This window comes from Rattus rattus, chromosome 6, assembly GCF_011064425.1.
Source record: "Rattus rattus isolate New Zealand chromosome 6, Rrattus_CSIRO_v1, whole genome shotgun sequence".
Taxonomy (NCBI): Eukaryota; Metazoa; Chordata; class Mammalia; order Rodentia; family Muridae; genus Rattus; species Rattus rattus.
This window is the reverse complement of record NC_046159.1, coordinates 157,917,161-157,943,116: the sequence shown is the minus strand read 5'-3', so window position 1 is coordinate 157,943,116 and position 25,956 is coordinate 157,917,161. Positions and strand designations below refer to the sequence as shown.

General features: G+C 42.2%; 1 pseudogene; it reads left to right on the top strand.

Annotated features, from left to right (window-relative positions):
- Positions 1-24,987: 24,987 nt before the first annotated feature.
- On the top strand, positions 24,988-25,751 carry LOC116904244 (annotated as a pseudogene).
- The last annotated feature ends 205 nt before the right edge of the window (positions 25,752-25,956 follow it).

The window sequence follows — 25,956 nt, the reverse complement described above, 5'->3', positions numbered from 1 at the left end:
GCATCCTGCGTTCTTTCTGGACATTCCATCCGTCCTGGGGATGTCCTCTCTTGAATCCTGGCACTGTCCCCACATATACCATAGTCATCTACTCAATGAGAGCCCATGACTCACCTCCTCATCCTGAAGCCAGGTCCAGAGGAGGACACACGTTTACCTAACTCTTTTCTGGAAAGGACTTTGGGCGCTTAGGACAGTTGCTGTCATACTGTCATTACTACCCCTCACTACAACACAAATCCACCAGTGGGAGAATCTCCAAAACATATCCACTAAGGAAAATCTGAGCTGAGCCTTCAAGAATGGGATAATGTGTGAAGATTTGGAATGGATAAGAATTTTTCAATAGGAACAATTAACCCACCCAATGCCATAGAACCAGGACAAGCCCAGATATTTCCCAAGACTCTGGTCCTTTTTCTATCACATTCTATGAACGGGACATCAGTCACAGTAGCTACAGACTCACCCAAAGAGCCCTGTTTATCCCCCGCAGAAGCTCATTTTTCATTTTTTGGTTGGCAGTCCACATTCAGGAGACAAGGACTCTATATGGAAGTTCCATGTTGCCTTTTAAACATTTCTGCACTCAACAAGGGCAGACTTTAGGTAACTTTGTTTTGTTTCAGCAGCAGCAAACTTTCTGTACAATTTACAAGTGAAATGCTCAGGTGTGTGTGCACAGCCCCTATGTACTTGGTCTGGCTTTGCAAGTCATACTGACAGAGTAGCAAGAAGAGAAAATGGTGAGGTAGAATGCCCTAAAGGGTCCAAAAATGGGGGACATTTCTTCCTCAATGACCTGGTGAAGAGGAAAAGCTCTAATCCCAGGCAAGCCTCATGGATAAATCTGGATTTCCCCAGTCTATTTTTTTCCCTATTGCTGTCCTTGCAACCTAACCTTTTTTATTTTAATTTAATTTTGGGAGGTTTTTTTGCTTATTCATCTTAAATCATGATCACTGACCCCCCTCCCTGTCACCCCTCCCATCCTTTCTTCATCCTCCCTTCTCTTCTCTGAGCAGGTGCCACTCCAGGCCCTACCCTGGCATTTCAAGTACCTCGGAGGCCAGGCACTTCCTCTGCCACTGAGGCCAGACAAGGCAGCCCAGCTAGAAGAATATATTCCACCTACAGGCAACAACTTTGGGGATAGTCCTTGTTCCAGTCATCTGGTACCTACATGAAGATCTACATGTACATCTGCTACATCTATGCAGGGAGGCCTAAGTTCAGCCCATATTTGTTCTTTGGTTGGAGGTTCATACTCTGAGAGCCCAAAGGGTCCAGGTTAGTTTGCTCTGTTGGTCTTCCTGTGAAGTTCTAACCCCCTTCAGGGACCTCAATCCTTCCTCCTATTCTTCTATAAGAATCCCCAAGCTCTATCCACTGTTTAGCTGTGGGTTTGTGCATCCGTCTGAGTCAGCTACTGGGTAGAGCCTCTCAGAGGACAATGTCAATATGCTCCTGCAACCTCAACTTTTGTTTTGTTTTTAAGGTTTGCTTTTGAGCTACATCTCCAGCCCCAAAATAATCCCTAAAGGTGTTCTCTCTCTCTCTCTCTCTCTCTCTCTCTCTCTCTCTCTCTCTCTCTCTCTCTCTCTCTCTCTCTCTCTCCTCTCTCCTCTCTCCTCTCTTCTCTCTCTTCTTCCTCCTCCTCTTCCTCCTCCTCTTCCTCCTCCTCTTCCTCCTCCCTCTGCCTTCTCCTCTTCCCTCTCTTCCATTTATTTTGGTGGTACTATGGATTGAGCATATCCAGCAGATGCTACAACACTGAGCAATATGTCCAGCCCTTATCAGCCTAGCGTTTAACTTTTATTTACTAATTACTTTACGCGTGTGGTTGTTTTGCTAGAATACAAGTATAAGCACCATGTGTGCCTAGTGACCCTGAAGCCAGCAGATCCCCAAGAACTAGAGTTACAGACAAGCCGTATGCTACCACATGGGTGCTAGACACTGAGCCTGGAACTTCTGCAAGAACAACTAGTGATTCACCTCTAAGCACTCTCTCCCCAGCTCCCAGCAGCCTAGTATTAATAAGGTAACTTAAAGATAGGGAGGATGTGCTTCTCTTTCCAAGCAAGGAAGTAACTGGTATTTCAGCAGCTGTTTGGCAGGTGTCAATGCAGTTATAACAAGATAATTCAGGCACTGAAGCACTGAAGTTCAAAGCCAATGGCAGAAAGAAAACTGTGATAGAGAGTTCAAAGCCAACCAGCAGCAAGAAGAAACTAATGCTGATTCTCGAAGCTGCTAATTTGGCTCCTTGAAAGGTTCCGCCTACATCTCTGGCTAGGTGGAGCCACTCTGTGGGTGGAGTCCCAGCTTTGAAGTTCATGGAGACAACCTCAGGGAGAGTGATCTCGGTGCAGGTGGAGTCAGCCAGCGAGGGGTGAGGCCATCAAAGGCAAACTTGGCTGCTTGGTCCTTTGCTAAGGGTGGGACCTGCTCAGGTTTCAGCTGCCATAATCCATTATGCACACCACTGTTTGCTTAGGGTTAACTCCAGGTAGAATTCTGGTTTTGTTTCTCACTTAGAAGGGGAAAAAAGTAGCTTTATAAAGGGAGGTTACTAAATAAAACTTGAAGAACTCTATTAACCCTCAGAAGATGACTTCTGCCTTGCAATCCGATCCCTGCTAGGTTACTATTCAGGTATAGAATTCCCAAGAGACTAAGAGTCTTGAAAGAGATTCTTGCAGGCCTACCTTTCCCTGGTAACCATGTAAGGCCCGCACAGCACAAGCTTGAGACCCAAGAGTGTGAACCAGCTTCCTTTTATTTTTTGAGGAAGTATGCAGGATGCCTGTTATGAACCAGGCAGGGTGTGAGAAAACACTATGGCTAACAGAAGCATCCTGTAAACCCCCGCTCTGGCTCCAAGGAGCTTATCATGCAATCTGCCCCCACCACTCTGCTGTAACGTTTTTCTAGTGGGTGAGCTCTAAGATCAACTAAGAGAAGGCTAACAGTCCGAACTAAAGCTTGGGGAATAAATGCCAGTGTGGCGACAGTCTGTGGCAGGTTGACATAGCACTCAGGGCCTCTTGCAGCATTCTGACCCAGAGGGAGCTCATGTGGTTCACTGTGCACTGGAAAGCATGAGCCCTAGAGAGTGACGAACAGCCTCATCTTGAAGACTGACCACACAGTGCCACACCAGTGTGTTTTAACACGTATGAAAACACAGTGCAGGGCCGGTTTACTTCGTTTACACCAACTGCCACATCTAGGATGGATTATAATTGAGTACAACTTGCTAAAATATTCTGTGACTATTTTTGGTGGAAAAATAGGCTGGTGGAACAAGATGTTGGCTTATCAGATACATGCTGACAAAGGCACGGTCAGTGATCAGAAGATGCCTTTGAGGGCTATCTCAAACCCAGATGAGAAGCAAACTCCGAGATGAAGATTACATGTGGGACATGTGCAGAAGACCTTAGAATCAAAGCCCATGGAGAGACAAGAAGTAAGCAGGCCTCAGTCACCATGAGCTCAGAACCAGACCAGCTCTTTAGAAGTCTCCCTCATGGGCGCAATGCCAGGCTCTGTACACTCACCCCATCAGTTTGTGAATATCATTTCTACAAAGAAGAGATATGCTCTAGGCATGTCTGTCCCCTTGAGTGTGAGAACAAGAATCATCTGCTAATTCACTTTCTAGTAATGGCAGAGTAAATCCTTAATTCCTAAGATCTGGACCACTACCTCACAGGGTTATTGCAAGACCTAGCATGGTGGGTCGAGCTGAAGAAATAAGACCTTGATTCTTGGAGAAGCCTGGGGTACCATGCCGCAAGGCCATAGCAAGGCCCAGGACAGCAGTCATATTCAGTGCAATATGAAGAGGTCCTGGCCTCTGCACTTGCACCCCACAGTTCTCCACCAGATATCCAGAAGCCTTCACATGTGCTCCAGACCAACAGAATGTGCACATATCTCTCAGGCATTGCTCAGTTAACACTTGAGCCAACTGAAACCAAATTCCTCCAACTTACCAATGCCCCTAGTCTATAAACATTTGACCCTGGGGGAAACTCACAAGTGGGTAGGAAGTAGGGGCAGAGTTCTCCTTCATTTAACAGGCAGTCCTTAACAAATAGTTCCAGATCCCTGGTACCAATCCATAGCTAGATTGCCACATGAGTGCATACTCACATGTGAACACACAGGAGCTCCATCTTTACACTTGAGCCACCATCAGTGAGCACTATTTGCACCAAGATAGATCACAGTGGCCAAAATGATAGGTTGCATTCCCCAGAAGCTTTTTGTGTCTCTTAATACAAACCATGCACTTGAGACACTGCAGTTTATAAGATGTACAAAATGCAAACCTATACCCTCTCCACAGATGCCCCCTCTCTCGTCTACCCACTACTGGGCTAGAAAATAGGGCAGAGGACCAAACACATAAGGAACTTCTCCTTCCACAGACATCCTTATCACCTGAGCTAGCAAGCAAGTCATTCCTATAGAATCACAAAATTCTATGTCCAAGTGATTTAATGCTGGCCCAAAACGCTGTGAGCTTTCCTAGAAAGGAAGTGTACACACGGGTAGCAGTGATTAAGAAGAGGTGCCACAAAGAGCTGATCCTGGACTGCCCTTGAAAGAGGGAAGACTTAGAGGAGGGTGTAGCTAAAGCAGGTCAGACTTACTGGTTGCTATGGTGTCATCTAAAACAGGAAAAAGGGACTGGATAGACAGCTCGGTCATTAAGAACACTTACAGCTTGTCCTAGAGTTTATTTTGCTGTGATAAAATAAAATACTTGTGATACAACAAATACAACAAAAAGGGTTTATGTTATCTTTCAATTTATATTCAGGCAGGAACTCCAGACAGGAACCTGGTGGCAGAAACTGATGCAGAGGCCACGGAAGAATACTGCTTACTAGCTTTCTCTTCATGGTTTGCCCAGTCTGCTTTCTTATAGCACCCAGGACCAACAACCCAAAGATGGGTCCACCCCCAGAGAGCTGGGCCAGGCCCTCCATGTCAATCATCAATCAAGAAGACACACCAAAGGTTTGTTCATAGTCTAATCTGGTGGGAACATTTTCTTAACTGAAGTTGTCTTCTTTTATTTTTTTTTCTATTTAAAATGTTTTTGATAATTTTTATTGGATATTTTCTTTATTTACATTTCAAATGTTATCCCCTTTCCCATTTTCCTCTCCAGAAACTTCCTATCCCTTCCCCCTCCCACTGCTTCCATGAGGTTGCTCTCCCATCAACCCACCCACTCCCACATGCTTCCCTGACCAGGCATTTCCCTATTCTGGGTCCTTCACAGGACCAAGGGCCTCTCCTCTCATTGATGCCCAAAAATGGCCATCCTTTCTTAACACCTTGCTTGAAAACAGGGTATGAAACGAAGAATTCTCAACTGATCACTAAGAATGTCTAATATTTCATTAGGTACTGCTCTGCCATCTGATATTCCTCAGTTGAGAATTCTTCATTTCGTTCAGTACCCTGTTTTCAAGTAGGGTTATTGAATTTTCTGGAGTCTAATTTCTTGAGTTCTTTATATGTATTGGATATTAGCCCTCTATCAGATGTAGGATTGGTAAAGATCTTTTTCCAATCTGTTGGTGGCTATTTTGTCCTAATAACAGTGTCATTCACCTTAAAGAAGTTTTGCAGTCTTATGGGGTCCCATTTGTCCATTCTTGATCTTAGAGCATAAGCCATTGTTCAGGAAATTTTCCCCTGTGCCCATGTGTTCAAGGCTCTTCCCCCACTTTCTCTTCTACTAGTTTGAGTGTATCTGGTTTTATGTAGAGATTCTTGGTCCTCTTGATCTTTAACTCTGGACTTGAGCTTTGTACAAGGTGTTAAGAATGGATTCATTTGCATTCTTCTACATGCTGACTACCAGTTGAACCAGCACCATTTGTTGAAAATACTGTCTTTTTTCCACTGGATGGTTTCAGTTCCTTTGTCAAAGATCAAGTGACCACAGGTGTGTGGGTTCATTTCTGGGTCTTCAATTCTATTCCATCCATCTACCTGCCTGTCTCTGTACCAATACCATACAGTTTTTATGACTATTGCTCTGTAATACTGCTTGATGTTAAGGATGGTGATTCCTCCAGAAGTTCTTTTATTGTTGAGAATAGTTTTTGCTATCCTGGGTTTTTTGTTATTCCAAATGAATTGGCAAATTGTTCTTTCTAAGTCCATGAAGAATTGAGTTAGAATTTTCATGGAGATAGCTATTTTTTTTTTACATTAATCCTGCCAATCCATGAGTATGGGAGATCTTTCCATCTTCTGAGATCTTCTTTCTTCAGGGACTTGTTATACAGATCTTTCACTTGAGTGGTTAGAGTCACACCAAGGTATTATATTATTTTTGACTATTGTGAAGGGTGTTTTTCCCCTAATTTCTTCCTCAGCCTGTTTACCCTTTGAGTAGAGGAAGGTTACTGATTTGTTTGAGTTAATTTTAAATTCTGTCTTCTAAAAGAATCCTGGAGCTTGTGTTACATTGACATGCAGGATATCTGAAGCCCTCTTCTGGCATCCTTGGGTACCATTCAGGTGCATACACACACACACACACACACACACACACACACACACACACACACACACACCACAACATACAACACACACCTACATACATACATATTGCACATTAAGTCTTTACAGAAAAAATAGGCAAAAGCTAAACTGACTACTGAGCAGAGGCAGAGGCTACTTCTTAGGGCTGGGAGATTATTCTAGCCATAAGAGGGTTCACATTGAGGACACTATACCAGTTGTGGTATTCTGTCAGCCTCATATGAGAAATGCCTGGAGTCCTCCTACTAGATCAAATACAACGGATGTCTTCACAGGAAGAAATTTTATTCACTGGTCTTGAGCTGAAGCATGTCAATCATCATGTGGCATGGCTCCTGGCCAGCCTGAAGTCTTTGACTAGACATCACCGTGACTGGAAAATGTTAATTTCTAAGTATGTCATGAGTGGGAGATACTTGTTTGCTGCATGAAGAAATGGACAAGAAAACAAAGCATAGCCTCAAGAGACAGATGACAACAGTAAAGCATCAATGCCAGTGGTTGAGGAATGGAGGAGCCTTTCTGTAACACTGCTTCCTTTCTACACTGCATAGTCCCAGGTACTTCCCAAGTATTTAGCTGCATTTGAATGCCAGGACCTGGTTCATAAGGTTTACAGCCACCTTCTAGTCTTATACCCAAGTGAAGATCATTTGTCACATGCTTGCCTATCTTTACACCCAGCAACTCCTGGAGGTTTGACTTCATGTGTCTGGTTGCTGTCTCCCCAACCTGAACATCTAGGGAACAGCTCAGAATACAAAGATCCAAAACTAGGTCTTTGGCTTTCTTACCCTGCCTGCAACTCCTAGACCCATCTCCACAAAGGAAATACCTTCCAGTCTTACAATGGACATGTTGAACTCCTTCTTGTCCCTTCTCCTTCTGTCTCCAGTATCTAGAAGCAAAATATGCAACCTCACTTTTAAAACCTACATGGACAGCATCACTGTTGAGCACTGCCCTTTGTTATAGAGACTGAATCTCTGTCCTCTGCCTGTTGATGCTAGTCTCAAAAAGAAAAGCAGGGACTCCAACTAATGTTGTAGAAATACTCATGACCAAAAGTAGAAGCCATTCATCTGGCTATAGCCACCTGAATGAGTAAACCAAAGGGGATCTATTTATACAGTATGTTTTCATCCTTGGAAATAGGAACATTTTATCACATGCTACAATATACAAGAACCTTGAGGATATTATGCCCAATGAAATAGACCAATCCAAAAGGACAAATACTGCATGAATCCATCTCTGTAATGTGCCTAGAATGGTTCATAGAAAGTAGAAAGCATCAGCAGCATGGGGACAGAGATTGAGTTTGAGAACATAAGATTGGCAATATAGTGGCTACCCAACCGAACAAAAAACCTAATGTCACTGAAATGTACACTGGAGATGGTAGAGTTTATGCTGTGTTTGCCAAAATCAAAATAAGGGAAACCAGAGCAATGATTTTCCATCATAAACCCCATTCCCCTTCCCAGCATGGCACAGAAAGGCTCCCATCTCCGTACAGAAGGCACTGTGTGGACATCCTGCTTACTCTGTGAGTCCATCCATCCACCTGGTCCCAGGCCCCTTCCCTCAGTCTCTTTTGGTGGCACATATTTTGTAGCCATGAACATCTTCAGCCATTGCCTGGTGAAATCTAAGCCATGCTTAGGGCTCCATCCCACCCACATACCTGCTAAAGGCATCTGTCATGGTGCTGACCTGATGGGTGATACACTCATTTGTGTATCTACTGCAGTCTCATCTTAAGATAAATCCAATTCCATAAAAGCTAGGTTTGACCTTTCTACATTTAGTATAAGAGAAAAACACCAAAACCTTACGTGGCATGGAAGGTGAACCCTTTCCCCATAACTGCTCAGTGAGTGAATGGAAGAATAAATGAGTCAAGCTTATTCCACCTGAGAAAGGAGGAAGCTGGTCTCTAAATATTTTTTGTTGTTCCTTTATGTCTATCTTAAAAAGAGATCTACATGATGGGTGTGTACAGAAAATGAGATGTCCTAATAAGATGGGAATGACTGGCTTACCAGACTCTCTATAAATTACTCTACCATGAACATTAGTTCAAAAGTTCACAAGCAAAAATATGGATGAATAATAAAGAGCTTTAACAAACACAGCTTAAAGCCTAACTAAGAAAGTTGCTAAGAGTAGCAGCAGCACCTTTACTCATAGGGTCTTTTCTAATAAAATATCACCACCACCGCTACTAAACTTCACAGGCTTCAAAAACCTGAACTGAAGAACTGAGTGTTTTAAGGTCCAAACAGGTTTGAGAAGTCCTCTTGAAAAATGCCCACAAAATTCAAACAAATAGCTGGATGTTTTGGAAGAAAATAGCATTCTTTGCCCCCAGCATTTTCTCTAAACCTCAGCTGTCAACACCAGCTAAGATCCCACCTATCAGATGCCACCACTACCTGCCTCCCCCTCACCCACCAGCCACTTAAAATACTTTGCTTCCTTTTAATCAGAATAAGCTCCGATTATCTCCCTTCAAACCAAGATTGTTGTTTTCATAATGCTAACAGTCTGAAACCGAGCATAGCAAAGGATCCGGGCTGGCCCCTTTTCTCTTAGCCTTGGAAAAGCAACTCCAGACAATGAAACATGTGTGAGACACAGGTACAGCTATCACATGACAAGAGGAAAACCGTGTAGCTTCACAGAGCACAGTGTACACATAAACACAGAGATACATACATACAGATACACACACAGGGACACACATATACAGAGAAAGACATATACACAAACAGAGAGACAGAGAGACAGACAGACAGACCCAGAAACAGAGAGAGACAGAGAGGCAGAGACAGAACCTTTTGGCTAGGAGTGAATCATTTCTGGGCGTCAGTGGAAGCTCGAGGAGGTAAGTTGGGTTCCGTCATTCTTCTCAGTGGATGGAAATTCAAAAGAAAAAGAGCTCATGTGCTCCGAGGAGCACAGGACAAGACCTGGGAAGTCAGACCTGGAAAGTGAAAGGCTCTGAAGTCAATCAGGCTTCATTAGGGTACTAAGTGGTCCCTCCACCTAAGCTATATAAAAAAAGAGAGAGAGAGAGAATTTGTTCCAGTTTTCAGCTAAAAAATCATTTCTCTCAAGTTATTTTCAAAAAGGCTACAGCTCCTGTTACCTGAAAAATCTGATTACAGTAGAATAGAAGAATATCCCTTCTCAGTTGGCGCCATGGGCCAAAGAAAACAGAAAGGTCAGTGGTGTCGGTCCCCAGGACCAGACAGACCCTTCCTGACACCATCTCTCTCCTTTGCACAGTACAGAGGTCACCCCAGCTTTGCTAGTGGGGTGTAGGAGTAACATGGGGATGGTCCTTCCTTTATCTGAAGAAATGGACCCTAAATGCAGTCTACCCAAGTGATTCATGAACAGGAAAATCTCCGAATGAAGCGTCTGCTCCATTCTCAGCCTGCCTTCATCAGTGCAGATAACCCAGCTCACACAGCCATGCCCGCTGGACCATACCTCTTATCTAACAGCTCTGCGTGTAGTTGGAGTGGTGGAGCTAAGGTACTGCCTACAATGAAATCTTTAGGTAATTACCATCTACCCTATGGAATGAAAATGAGAAAGTATGCCACCCTTGCCAGAGAAACTACCAGCTATGCCACATATTACTGTGACAATGTATTATTGGGCAAACAATACCATGGATTTTCTTATTCTGTATTACTGGAGCAAAAAATCCACAGGTTGGGCTAGGAAGATGATCCTGTGAGTAAGTATAAGAACTTGTGTTCAGATCCCTGACACCTACATAGAATCCAGACACAACCAGCCACATGCACTTGGAACTTCAATACTAGGGAGAGGAGACAGAAAGATCCTGAGGGTTCTGTGGCCAACCAGTCTGACGGAAATGCTAAGTTCCAGGTTCACTGAGAAACTGTGCCTCAAAAAATATGGTGGAGAAGCTATATTGACACCAACTTCTGGGCCCCACATATACCCACAGGAGCAAATATTCATAAATGCACAGGCACACACACACACACACACACACACACACACACACACTCACATTCACTCACATACACTCTCACACACATACTCTCTCACACACACTCACACTCACACACACTCACACTCACACACACACCACCACGACCACCACCACCCAACACACACACTCTCTCTCTCTTCTCTCTCTCTCTCTCTCTCTCTCTCTCTCTCTCTCTCTCTCTCTCTTTCTCTCTCTCTACCTCTCTCTCTCTCTGACACACATACACACACACATACTCTCTCTCTTCTCTCTCTCTCTTTTTCTTTCTCTCTCTCGCTCTCTCTCTACCTCTCTCTCTCTCTCTGACACACACACACACACACACACACACTGGTGTACTGTGAATGCAAAGTCCATATCCCTGCAACTGACTTGTTATTACCAGGCTTTTGTTATAGTTTGCCACTGGAATGAGTGGTTTTCAAGATTTTTGTCACATCATTAATAACTTCATTCAAAGATCACACATCCTCATTTCAAACAAAGCGTTCAGCCATGTAGTCAACATCTTATTGACCTCACTTACAAACAACCCCGACAGTCAGACAGACGAGTGAATAATTGCTTATTACATGTCTTTACTTTAAACTCCTCCATGGATATAGTTAATTATCTTTCCCCAGCTGCACAAAGACGGCACATGAAAAGATGCTTCTATGTTTCTTAATCATTTTATAGAAACAAATGTATAGAAGTGTGTGCACAGAGACAAATTTTTATATATTACAATAATTGTAGAACAAAATGATTGGTTCATGTTTTCCCACAAAGTTCCCTTAAATGAGGGATCTATGCAGCTTTTCCCAAGCCACAAGCTTACATCTGGATGTTGAATTCTTGGTAGTTCATTTACGTTTATACTGCGAAAAGACAATTGACTCATGGCTAAACCTGTTCCAATACCACATGACGTACCTCAAAGTTCTATTCAGGTCTCCATCAGCAGAGGAGGTACCACCAGATGTCCACTGTGGTCCATACACAGACTTGGCAATGATCAGCTCTCTACTGCTAACTGCAGTAAAATGATCTGGTCTTTTTATAATATTAGTGACATTGTGAACCAATTCCCTGCCCTTCCTCAATCTTATCAGCCAACGATAAACACCAGTTAGAAAATGATAAGAATCTTGAGCCAACTGAGTGTGCTTAGCAGAGGGAGTTAGACCAACAACAGTGACTCAGACAGCATGTGGAACAAAGGCCATGTAAAACAGCCAGAACTCAAAAGCGAAATTATATGGAATTCAATGCAAAACCCTAAGCTCTGTTACTTCCTCTCTCACCAAAGCAGGTGAGCTGGAAAACCTTTAGGACCCTCCTTTCCTCCCCACGCTGGAACCTCAGAGTTTTGTAAATCTCTAAGGAGGAAACATCACCGCCCACAGACACTGTGGCTGACAGGTATGCAGGTTACTTCTGTGTAACTGCATTTCCAGAGATTGTAAAACTTTATCAGCAGTGTATACATGTGCCCAGTCAGACTTTTGTCCATGAATGTGGGAAATCATCCAGGTCACCGCCTGTGTCAGCCTCACTTTGCAGGGGGGGCGGGGAAAGAAGAAAGGGGAGATCTTGGAAATCAGAGCTCTATTTATCTCAACAACAGTCAAGTCAGAAATTATTTCAGTGCTCTTTTTAAAATTACTGGAAGTACAGAAAGCTCATCTTCATAAAAATTATTATACCCTTAGTTTGCTTCCTGTAGAAAGGTCAGAGGGCCTAGATCCAATTAATGGCAAAACTCTCCTTCAGTGCACAGCATAATTTAGTAGTGACTATGTTTTATTGTCCTTCCAATCTCTTCGAGACAAAAGCTACTGCTGTTATGTTACCTGAGCCCATTTAAACTTTGACTGGGTGTATGGACTGAGCCTTATATCTGAAACAACAAAACACAGAAATTCTACAAATTCTCTCACAATGCATTGGTCATGACAAATAAGCTGCCAAACCCACATTCCTGCTCTATAAGACAGAGGCAAGTAGCCAGCCCTGTCCCACAGTAAACAGCTAATTAGATGAATGCTTTGTGTGAGGGGAGAAAAGGACAGTATCCTTGGGACTCTCCCAGTCAGCACTGCTTTTTGTCACTTAAGAGCTGAAGTGGTTTTCCTGCCTGGAATGGTTGGAATTCTTGACGTAGAGAAGAGCTGAAGTCACGAATCGTGGATGACAGGAAAGAAAAGCTTCCCAGTCCAGTCAGCAACAGTCATCAACTCTATGGTCCTGTCTGGCTTACACAACAACAGACTGCGTTTCTTGCCAAGATCAGGCATTCTCGCTGATTCCCATTCTCTGGGATGGGGGTAGTGAGAGAGAGCCACAGAACTGCAGGCCCCAGGCCTTCCCTGAGCAGGAAGCCCAGGGATGAAGGCTGCAGCCATGCAAACAGTGGGGATGCTAGGGAGCATCCAGTCAGCCAGTGACCACTTCTCTAGCAGAAGTGTGCACATGGTGGGTACATATGAATGCCATTGCATAGTAGCAGTTGGGATAAAAAGATTCCCAAAGTCTTTGAGTGGACACTTGGTTTCCCACTTGTCTTTCATCTGGCTTCCTGTGCCACTGGGCATTGTTCTCTGAGGTGTCTCTAAGCACTCACTGCTCCTGACCATCTTAGCAGCTCTTGGTGCCTTCTTCAACCTCGTCTCAGCTCGGTAAAAGAGGTGGACTCTTCCTACTTCATGCTGTTCTCTTCTGTTTTTAGTTTGCAGTTGCCCAGTTACCCAATAGGCAAGAATCACAATCCCTTCCTAGACTAAAAGCACACATTACTCATCCTCTGGCATAAAATCATGTATTTGAAACAAGAAATGGTTCCATAACCAATTTCTCCTCAGCTCATTATCAACACCTAAATTTGGTGACTGTAAACTTCATTAATGAGTTTCCTCCCACGTGCCAAAGACTACCTGCAATTCATTGTAGGCTATGCAGAGGTCAGGAAGCATCTAAGGGTATAGAACCAGCAGGCGGCACAGAACTGGCCAGAGGCACAGCTTGGCAGATCTCTCAAGGGCAAAGTCTGTGTGATGGAGTAGAAGGCCAAGACAACCCTAGAACACACTTAATCAACACTTGCTGGATAATTGATGGAGTGAATAAATGTCGGATGATACAATAAAGGGCACAGTTCCCTTCCAGGCTGAAAGATGTAGGTTTCCATTCCACTGTAATGAGATTGCAAGGGACAGTTATTAATTCTTTACAGCATGGTCAGGGTGAAGACATGGCCTCCAAAGAGCATAATTAATATGCAAGTGAGTTTATATCATTCTCCCATCAGGAAACCTGTCACCAGTACATGGTGTTCATCTTTCTTGATTATTCACTTGAGTGGTGGCCTGAAAGTTAAGAGATTGTTAACAATCCTGGCAGGAGGATCACCACCAGGGTACAGGAAGCCAGGAACACTTTCTCATGGTCATGCTGCAAAAACCGGAAATGGGAAAAATTAAACAAAGGCAATGCAGAGAGTGGGCAGAAAGACATGCTGTGTGTGCTCCCAAACCATCGGACTTTAGACTGATTTTAGATTCCAGGACTCCTACACTGGTCCACAGCCCTGACTCTATTCCCTACAGAACATATTGTACAAATTTTATTTCTAGTGTCCACCTGGCCTTTTACCTCGGCCTCCCCTGTCAGCTTTCCAACCTCTCCCAGAGGAGCTGCCCTTCCTCAGTTAATTGACACAAGCCTACTCCATCATAGATGCCCTGCAGCAGGCCTTAAAGGGGTGGCCTGAGCTCTTCCTTGCCACTCTGTCCAAGCAGCTGCCTTTCACCCCCTTACAGCACCTTTTGTCTTTTGAACAGAGGGATGTTCAGTTTTGCCCAGGAAAGAAAGGACTCCTCTTAACCTCAAAATAGAAGAAATTCATCAGGAGAGGTATTTTGGTAAAAAGAAAGGGTCGTCTGAAAGAACGCACAACGCAAGCTGTACTTTCAACAAAGAAGCTGGCCTGATTGTCTGAAGCGCCTGTGCTGCATATTATTTTGCATTAACTACAAGGGTAAACAGTGCTTTCCAACTGGACTGCGTGTGTGTGTGCCCATCACACCCTGTCCCTTTGCTTCACACTGCACAGAGTTCAAATCAAAGTCCTAAAGAACTTCACTAATTAATTTTAAGCTCATGATGGATATTCTTAGTTGTAATACTCTTATGCATGCAAGGAAAGCCAAATTTGTCTGGATAAAGAATATTCAGCCTGGGGGCTGGAGGGATGGCTCAGGGGTTAAGAGCACTGACTGCTCTTCCAGAGGTCCTGAGTTCAATTCCCAGCAACCACATGGTGGCTCACAACCATCTGTAATGAGATCTGATGCCCTCTTCCAGTGTGTCTGAAGACAGTAACAGTGTACTTATATATAATAAATAAATCTTTAAAAATAAAAGAATATTCAGCCCATCCAATGGCTATCTGCCCAGACACAAAGTAGTCCTAAGTAAATGAAAAGCAAGTGAGATGTCCTGTTTTGATTTGGGTTTTTAGATTATTTATTTATTTGTGTGTCTGTGTGTTGTCTGTGTGTTTGTATGTATGCATGCACACACGTGCACATGAGCACATGCATGCATGCATGCATGTGAATGTATACCTGAGTATGTATGCCATAGCACATGTTTAGAAAACAGACTACAAATTGTAGGAAATAGTTCTCTCCTTCTACCCTACCAAGGATCAAACTCCAGTCATCAGGCTCAGTATAAGCCATCTACCAGACCCTGGTTGTATTCTTTTAAGATGTTCTTTTAGGTCCACTCTGTGGACCAGGCTGGGCTCAAACTCACAGTGATTCTCCTGCCCACCTCCAATACCAGGATTACAGACATACACCACCCTGGGCACCTGTAGATGTAAATCTTAAGTTTTTCTTCACTATCGAGAGCTGAGGTCCTGCCAGCAACCCAATCGTTTATATAAACATCACTCTGCATTTATTCCTCCAGTAAAATAGCCACTAACATTTTAATACAAGTATCTCTTAGGAAATCACTTGTCAACTTACAGGGAAGAAGAATTTATTTATTTTTTTAAGTTATAAGGGGATCAAAGGCATCCAGGCATCTCGGCATACAGCCTCGGGGAGAGTTGCTTTCCGACCTCTTTCCCTAAACGAAGAGTCACTGAGGAGAACAGAGACTATCAGCATAGGCTCTGAACCTCTTGTTCACAAACTGAACAGTAAAACAAAGTCTAGTAAACCCAGAAAGCCAGCAGCCATAATCCCTAAATTCATTTTTAAAATTATGTGCTAGCACACAGTAAAGAATCTACATGGGCGCCCTCTGGTGCCCACAAAGAACTGATTTAGGCAACTTGACATACTAATTATTCTTTGTTATCTGAGGATGAAACACACACGTGTGTACACACACCACACACACACACACACACACACACACACACACAAACATGTTACTTGCCTTTCAACACATTAAATCAAAACAACAAACCCAACCAGAAGATAACTGTGGAAATAATTCATTCTCACCAGCAAGGATCTCATTGTGAGCGACTGTGTAAGGTTCTGTGCTGTCATCCCTGAGCTCCCAAGCACAGTAACTCCCACCGATCCTTCCGTGCTTCCCAAGTGGAAGTGCTGCTAACTCCTTGTCACCAAAATGTCAGATACAAGTACTTTACCAAGGCCACAGAGTACTTCCCATAGAGCCATATATCTAAAGTTAATTTAAAGAATTGAAAGTTAATTCTTCACAGTTAATCCCCACCCCTCAAATTAGCTTTCTTTTTTTTTTTTTGAAGGAAAGTTAATCCTTCAAAGTAATTAAGGAAATAAAACTGAAAATATTCCTGAGCAGAATATACACTTGCTTCCCAAGATAGGAGCATCCTGGCAGTCGGTATCTGTTTGCACACAGCATGGGGAGGAAGTCGGTCCTTGCAGCTGTCCTTGGTCTAAGAGGCAATAACCACCGTGCCTGGCCACACTGAGACCATGAAGGGAAGGGAGTCACTTCACTATGGAGCTGTGACTGCTATAGAGGGTTACCCGGATAGTCTTATTCTTGCCTCTAAGTTCTTCTTGGTTTCAGTCTAACATGCAAACAACTCACACTTCAGCTTTCATCTACACATCACTTCCTTTGTGAAGAACTCTCAGCCATGACTCATGCCTCCTGTCTTTTTTTTAAAGACAGTATCTTTCTCTGTAGCCCAAGCTGGCCTTGAATTCATGCTCAGCCTTAACCTCCAGAGTGGTGAGAATACAAGTGTACACTACCATGTGTATTTTTAATTTTGTGTTATTTCCCCTTTATACCATGAGCTTGTTAAATTCTGTGACCTCTCCTGACATCTAGTCTTTAGATACAGAAAATGTGGTACATTTACACAATGGAGTACTACTCAGCTATTAAAAACAATGACTTCATGAAATTCTTTGGCAAATTGATGGAAATATCATCCTGAGTGAGGTAACCCAATCACAAAAAACCTACATATGATATGCACTCACTGATAAGTGGATATTAGCCCTAAAGCTTGGAATACCCACGATACAATCCACCAACCACCAGAGCTCAAGGAGAAGGATGACCAAAGTTCAGATTCTTCATTCACTCTTAGAAGGGAGAATAGAAACATTCATAGGAGGAGATACAGAGGCAAAGTTTGGAGTGGAGACTGAAGGAATGGCCATTCAGAGCCTGCCCCAACTGGGGATCCAGCTCATGTACATACAGCCACCAAGGCTAGTCATTATTGGGATGCTAAGAGGTGCATGCTAACAGGAGCCTGATATAGCTGTTTCCTGAGAGGATTTGCCAGAGCATGAGAAATACACAGGTGGACTCTTGCAGGCAACCATTGAACTGAGAATGTGATCATTTCAATGTGTTCTTGAATTCAGTATGTGAGAATTTTATTGAGTATTTTTGCCTTGATATTCATAAGGGAAATTGGTCTGAAATTCTCTTTCTTTGTTGGGTCTTTGTGTGGTTTAGGTATAAGCGTAATTGTGGCTTCATAAAACAAATTGGGTAGTGTTCCTTCTGTTTCCATTTTGTGAAATAATTTGAAGAGTATTGGAATTAGGTCTTCTTTGAAGGTCTGATAGAATTCTGCACTAAACCCATATGGTCCTGGGCTCTTTTTGTTGGGAGACTTTCAATGACTGTTTCTATTTCTTTAGGGCATATGGGACTCTTTTGATGGTTTATCTGATCCTGATTTAACGTTGGTATCTGGTATCTGTCTAGAAAATTGTCCATTTCCTCCAGACTTTGCAGTTTTGTTAAGTATAGGCTTTTGTAGTAGGATCTGATAATTTTTTAATTTCCTCAGTTTCTGTTGTTATGTTTCCCTTTTCATTTCTGATTTTGTTAATTTGGACCTCTGTGACCTCTGGTTAGTCTGGCTAAGGGTTTATCTATCTTGTTGACTTTCTCAAAGAACCAGATCCTGCTTTTGCTGATTCTTTGTATAGTTCTTTTTGTTTCTACTTGGTTGATTTCAGCCCTGAGTTTGATTATTTCCTGCCATGTGCTCCTTTTGAGTGTATTTGCTTCTTTTTCTTCTAATGCCTTCAGGTGTGCTGTCAAGCTGCTAGTGTATGCTCTCTCCAGTTTCTTTTCAGAGGCACTCAGAGCTATGAGGTTTCCTCTTAGCACTGCTTTCATTGTGTCCCATAAGTTTGGGTATGTTGTACCTTCATTTTCATTAAATTCTAAAAGTCTTTAATTTCTTTATTTCTTACTTGACCAAGTTATCATTGAGTAGAACATTGTTCAGCTTCCACATGTATATGGGCTTTCTGTCCTTTGTGTGTTTTTGAAGACCAGCCTTAGTCCATGATGATCTGATAGGATGCATTCTTCTTGTATATGTTGAGGCCTGTTTTGTGATTGATTATATGGTCAATTTTGGAGAAGGTACCATGAGGTGCTGAGAAGAAGGTATATTCTTTTGTTTTAGAATGAACTGTTCTATAAATATATGATAAAACCATTTCGTTCATAATTTCTGTTAATTTCTCTGTGCCTTTGTTTTGTTTCTGTTTCCATGATCTGTCCATTGATGAGAGTTGGGTGTTGAAGTCTGCCACTATCATTGTGTGAGGTGCAATGTGTGCTTTGAGATTTAGTAAGGTTTCTTTTATGAATGTACGTGCCCTTGCATTTAGAGCACAGATATTCAGTATTGAGAGTTCATCTTGGTGGGTTTTTCCTTTGATGAATATGAAGTGTCCTCCCTTATCTTTTTTAATAGCTTTTGGCTGAAAGTTGATTTTATTTAATATTAGAATGGCTACTACAGCTTGTTTCTTGGGACCATTTGCTTAGAAAATTGTTTTCCAGCCTTTTACTCTGAGGTAGTGTCTGTCTTTGTCACTGAGGTATGTTTCCTGTATGCAGCAAAATGCTGGATCCTCTTTATGTATCCAGTCTGTTAGTCTATATCTTTTTATTGGAGAATTGAGTACATTGATGTTTAGAGATGTTAGGGACCAGTGATTGTTGTTTCCTCTTATTTTTGTTGTTAGAGTTCGAATTGTGTTTATGTGGCTATTTTCTTTTGAATTAGTTGAGAGAATATTACTTTCTTGCTTTTTCCTGGGCGTAGTTTCCTGACTTGTGTTGGAGTTTTCCATCTATTATCCTTTGTAGGACTGGATTTGTGGAAAGATATTGTGTAAATTTGGTTTTGTCATGGAATATCTTGGTTTCTCCATCTATGCTAATTGAGAGTTTTGCTGGATGTGGTTGCCTGTGTTGGCATTTTTGTTCTCTTATGGTCTGTATGACATCTGCCCAGGGTCTTCTAGCTTTCGTAGTCTCTGTTGAGAAGTCTGGTATATTTATGATATTTATGATAGGTCTGCCTTTATATGTTACTTGACCTTTTTCTCTTAGAGCTTTTAATATTCTTTCTCTGTTTTTTGCATTTGGTGTTTTGACTATTATGTGATAGGAGGAATTTCTTTTCTGGTCCAATCTATTTGTAGTTCTGTAGGCTTCTTCTATGTTTATGAGCATCTCTTTCCTTAGGTTAGTAAAGTTTTCTTCTATAATTTTGTTGAAGATATTTTACTGGCCCTTTAAATTGGGAATCTTTGCTATCTTCTATACCTATTATCTTTAGGTTTGATCTTCTCATCGTGTCCTGGATTTTTCTGGATATTTTGGGTTAGGAGCTATTTGCATTTTTTTCTTTGATATTGTGTCAGTGTTTTCTATGGTATCTTCTGCCCCTGGAATTCTCTCTTCTATCTCCTGTACTCTGTTGGTAGTGCTTGTATCTATGACTCCTGATCTCTTTCCTAGGTTTTCTATCTCCAGAGTTGTCTCCTTTTGTGCTTTCTTTATTGTTTCTATTTCCATTTTTAGGTCCTGGATGGTTTTGTTCAATTCCTTCACCTGTTTGTGTTTCCCTGTAATTCTTTAAGGGATTCTTGTGTTTCCTCTTTACCTGTTTACCTTTACCTGTTGTGTTACCTGTTTACCTGTGTTGTCCTATATTTCTTTCAGGAAGTTATTCATGTCCCTTCTTAAAGTCCTCTAACCTCACCATAAAATGTGATTTTAAATCAGAATCTGTATTTTCCAGTGTGTTGGGGTATCCTGGGTTTGCTGTGTTGTGGAAACTTGGTTCTGATGATGCCCAGTGGCCTTTGTTTGTGTTGCTTAAATTCTTGCCCTTGCCTCTCGTCATTTGCTTATCTCCGGTGTTAGCTGGTCTTGCTGTCTTTGACAGTGGCTTGACCCTCCTGTAAGTCTGTGTGTCAGCACTCTTGGAGACCAACTTTCTCCCATCAGGATCTGGGTACAGAAAGCGTTGTCACAGAGTCACCTCTGGGTGCAGATGGAAACCAAAAGGACCCTGTCCCAGACTGCTTCTTATTTCCTGTGTCCCTAGGGTTCCAGTCCAATTCCTCTTGGGCCAGGAATGTGAGCAGAAGAGGTGGTCTCACCTGTACTCTTAGGATTGTCTGTACTTCTGATAAACCATCTCTATACCCACCCAGAATCTGGGTACAGAGAGCTGTGTCACAGGGTCAGCTCTGGGCACAGGCCATGGGCGACCTCTCATAGTGTGAGCATATCTTGAAGGAAGGACAGAATGTAAGTCCAGAGTTTTGTGGTTGGGTTGGTGTCCAGATTTCTCCTTCCATAGACTGCAAAGTTCCTTCTTCCACCAAAGAGACTAGAGTGTAGATGTAAAGGTTCCATACAGGCATCAGCCTGACCTCAGCTGTGTGGCTGTTATCGTTGGCAATGTGACTCTATTGTCAGTTTTCAGAGAGTGGCCCTCTGTTCTAATATCAGCCTGGCCTGTTTAGGGATTGTCATGGAAATCCCTCTGCCAACAACTCAGCTGAACAAAACCTAGTCCCTTTCTGACTACAAATGATAGCCAGTTCAAACTCCCTATTCTCCATTTCTAGTAGTCCTCACTAGAATCACCCTCATAGATTCCAGGAAGTTTCTACTGTGTTAGGTTTCCGGACTGCTTCACAAATGCTTCCCAATTCTAGCTGCCTCTCCCCACACTCTCTCCCTCTCCATACCCTATCCACTAAACCTGACCATTTCCAATTCCTTCCCAACCTCCAGCAGTCTACCAGCAAAATCTATTCTATTTCCCTTTCCCAGTGAGAGCTACACTACCCCACTAGATCATTCCTCTTTACCTCTTTGGGTTTATGGATTGTAGCTTGATTAGCATTTGCTTAACAACTGATATCCTCTTATAATGCATATCATATTTAACTTTCTAGGTCTGGGTTACCTCACCCAGAATGATTTTTTTTTCTAGTTGCATCCATTTGTCTGAAAATTTCATGTGTCATTTTTTAAACAGTTAGGTAGCACTCCATTGTATAAATGTATTACATTTTCATTAGCCTTTCTTCCACTGAGGGACATTTAAATTGTTTCCAGTTTCTGGGTATTATGAATAAGTCAAAATGAGCATAGTTGAGCAAGTGTCCTTGTGGTAAGACAGAATTCTTTGGATATATTCCCAGGACTTGTATATCTGAGCCTTGAGGTTCTTAGTGGAGTGCACCCTTAACAGCATGAGATGACGCTTGGATTTGTTTTTGTTTTTGTTTTGTTTTGTTTTTGTTGTTGTTGTTGTTGTGTTTTAATCTTAACCATTCTGACAAGAGTAGGTAAGATAGAACCAGTTGCCTCACACTTTCCTACACTCAAACGGTTACATAAAAGAACACACAACACAGTAACCTTAGATCCAATTGATAAGATATAATTGCCCACCTGTACATACAAAGCCCAGTACCATCCATCCCTTAAGAACATTAATAACAACCTGTAAATACACAGAACGGAGTCTTAACATCACTTGCCATGGCTTCTCTCCCTCTCCCTCTTATCTCTTCCCCCTTTCTGTTTTCATCTCCTCCTCATTCTTCAAACTTCTCTCAAAACTCAGGTGACAGCAAATGCTGGCGAGGATGTGGAGAAAGGGGAACACTCCTCCATTGTTGGTGGGGTTGCAGACTGCTACAACCATTCTGGAAATCAGTCTGGAGGTTCCTCAGAAAATTGGACATTGAACTGCCTGAGGATCCAGCTATACCTCTCCTGGGCATATACCCAAAAGATGCCCCAACATATAAAAAAGACACGTGCTCCACTATGTTCATAGCAGCCTTATTTATAATAGCCAGAAGCTGGAAAGAACCCAGATGCCCTTCAATAGAGGAATGGATACAGAAAATGTGGTACATCTACACAATGGAATATTACTCAGCTATCAAAAACAATGGCTTTGTGAAATTCGTAGGCAAATGGTTGGAACTGGAAACTATCATCCTGAGTGAGCTAACCCAATCACAGAAAGACATACATGGTATGTACTCATTGATAAGTGGCTATTAGCCCAAATGCTTGAATTACCCTAGATGCCTAGAACAAATGAAACTCAAGACGGATGATCAAAATGTGAATGCAGATCGCTCCTGAGCGACACAGCCAGAATACAGCAAATACAGAGGCGTATGCCAGCAGGAAACCACTGAACTGAGAACAGGACCCCTGTTGAAGGAATCAGAGAAAAGAACTGGAAGAGCTTGGAAGGAGCTCGAGACCCCCATATGTACAGCAATGCCAACCAACCAGAGCTTCCAGGGACTAAGCCACTACCCAAAAGACTATACATGGACTGACCCTGGACTCTGACCTCGTGGTTGCAATGAATATCCTAATAAGAGCACCAGTGGAAGGGAAGCCATGGGTCCTGCTAAGACTGAACCCTAGTGAACTAGACTGTTGGGGAGGGGCAGCAATGGGGGGGAGGGGTGGGGGGAACACCCATAAGGAAGGGGGGGGGGGGGGATGTTTGCCCGGAAACCGGGAAAGGGAATAACATTTGAAATGTATATAAGAAATACTCAAGTTAATAAAAAAAAAAAAAAAAAAAAAAAACTCTCCTTGTCCTTCCCTCTCCCTCCAATGATAGGCCTCTTTCTATCCTGTACCTGCCCCTCACCTATATTTTACAAATTCAATGGGGAGAAGGTTCTGGTGAAGTCACCTGATTCCTGAGCACATGACTAGACAGCTGTCCTTGGGGCAGTGAAATTAACATCAAAATACAGATAACTCCAGGACCAACCACAACAGTTGAGATATTTTTCTTGTACGCAACAGAAAAATGGGTTTGTTTCCACATCCATTCAATTAGTGTGTATCTTTATATTGGGTAATTGAGACACTGATAATTGATAAATATCAATGACCAATGACTGTTAATTTCTGTTTTGTTGATGGTAGTGATGGTGTGTGTGTGTGTGTGTGTGTGTGTTTGTGTGTGTGTGTGTGTTTGTGTGTGTGTTTTCCTTATTTATTTTTGCTGATAAGAAATTATTTATTTCCTGTGTTTTCAAGGGTGTAGTTAACCTCTTTAAAATGAAGTTTCCCAAATAGGGCTGGATTTATAGATAGATATTGTTTAAATTTGACTTTATTGTAGAATATCTTATTTTCTCTATCTATGGTGATTTAAAGCTTTCCTAGGTATAACAAAAGCTGGCTTCTGTGGTCTCTTAGTGCCTGCAAGCCAGATTGGCATGGACCTTAAAACCAACTATATTAAGATGATAGAAGTCCCTAAAGAGGAAATAAAGATCCCTTAAAGAAATCTGGGAAGAAATGAATAAATCCCTTAAAGAGGCTAAGATAAAACAGGTGAAGGAAGTGAATAAACTGTTTAAGACTTGAAAATGAAAATGGAAGCAATAAAGAAAACTTAAACTGATGAATTCTAAAAATGGAAGCTTTAGGACAGAAACTACAGAGGCAAGCTTTACCAACAGAATGTAAAAAACAAAAGAGAATCTCAGGCAGTGAAGATACCATAGAAGAAATAGAAACACATGTCAAAGAAAAGATTAGATCTAAAAAATGTCTGACTCAAAACATCCAGAAATCTGGGACAGTATAAAAAGGCCAAACCCAAGAGTCATGAAAGAGAGAAAGGAGAAGAATCCCAGCTCAAAGGGCCAGAAAACATTTTCAACAAAATCATAGAAAAAAATTTCCTAACCTAAAGAAGAAGATGGATTAAACCAGAAAAAATCACCCTACCATATAATAATCTAAACACTATATATATGGAATAAAGAAAGAATATTAAAGGCTGCAAGGGGGAAAGACCAAGAACATACAAAGACAGACCTAGGAGAATTACACCTGACTTTTCAGTGTTTCCACTGAATATTATGGCAGGAGTGGCCTGTGGTTGAGCAGAAGGATACTCACCTGAGTTGGGGGCTGGGTAGTAGCTATGGGACAGAGGGAAGACAGAATGAGGATGGTCTATGGCTACCACAAAAGGCACGGGAGAACTGCTGCTGGTATTCTTTTGCATTGTTTGAAGTAATCTGACATTTGCCTTTAGTCTACTTCTCCACTGGTCACTCTCCATTTGACTACATCCAAAGCTGAGGGATAATCAAACAACTCCCACTGAGCTCTTATGCCAAAGTCTAAGACCCAAAGTGTATGCACATGTATGTGTGCACGTGCATCTATCTGTTTGTGTGTAGATGCAAAATTATGAAGACAGAAATAGAAATATAGAGAAATTAATAGGTACAAAGGTATATTTATGGCTCTCAAGAATGGCAATTATTTTTAAAATGGAAAATATTGGTAAGGATATGGAGAATTAAGAGTATTCTAACATTGCTGATAAGGATAGCAAATGGAACAAGTAGTATGAAAAATAATTTATGGATCATTCAAAACTGTTGAGTGTGCCCTTTCCCGTTCCGGCCTGAGTGAAGCAGGCTCGTGGGTCAGTGATACCCAGGAATTAAGAAGTTTTTGGAAGCCGGGAGGTCGCGGACCGCTGCTCCGCGGCTGTCATCATGCCACAAAATGAATATATTGAATTGCACTGCAAACAATATGGACATCGTTTGTACTACCATGAGAAAAAGAGAAAGAAGGTCAGAAGGCCCATGAACGTTCAAAGAAAGCAAAAAAAATGATTGGCCTGAAGGCTAAGCTCTACCATAAACAGCGCCATGCCGAGAAAATACAAATGAAAAAGACCATTAAGATGCATGAGAAGAGAAACACCAAGCAGAAGGATGACAAGAAGACTCCACAGGGAGCAGTCCCTGCCTACCTGCTGGACAGAGAGGGGCAGTCAAGAGCAAAAGTACTTTCCAACATGATTAAGCAGAAGCGGAAAGAAAAGGCGGGAAAATGGGAGGTCCCTCTACCCAAAGTTCGTGCCCAAGGAGAAACAGAAGTATTGAAAGTTATTTGAACAGGAAAAAGAAAAAAGAAGGCATAGAAGAGAATGGTTACAAAAGTCTGCTTTGTTGGTGATGGTTTTACAAGAAAACCACCTAAATATGAAAGGTTCATTAGGCCAATGGATCTACGTTTCAAAAAAGCCCATGTCACACACCCTGAGCTGAAAGCTACCTTTTGCCTACTCGGTGTGTAAAAGAATCCCTCCTCCCCATTATATACAACCCTGGGTGTGATCACCAAAGGGACAGTCATTGAAGTGAATGTAAGCGAGCTGGGCCTTGTGACACAAGGAGGCAAAGTCATTTGGGGAAAGTATGCCAACAATCCTGAAAATGAAGGGTGCATAAATGCAGTCTTGCTGGTTTGACAGTGACATCATACAAGTCATTCCACTCACTATGGAAGACTACAGTATCAGGAAAACACCATGGCTGTGATCTTTCTGAACTACCAATCAGCCTTACTCCATGTGCACTCATCAAGAAGTATTTATTAAATTGTAAAGGAAAATAAAACACTGCCCAATTTACAAAACAAAAAACAAAAAACTTTAAGTGTGGATTTATCACATG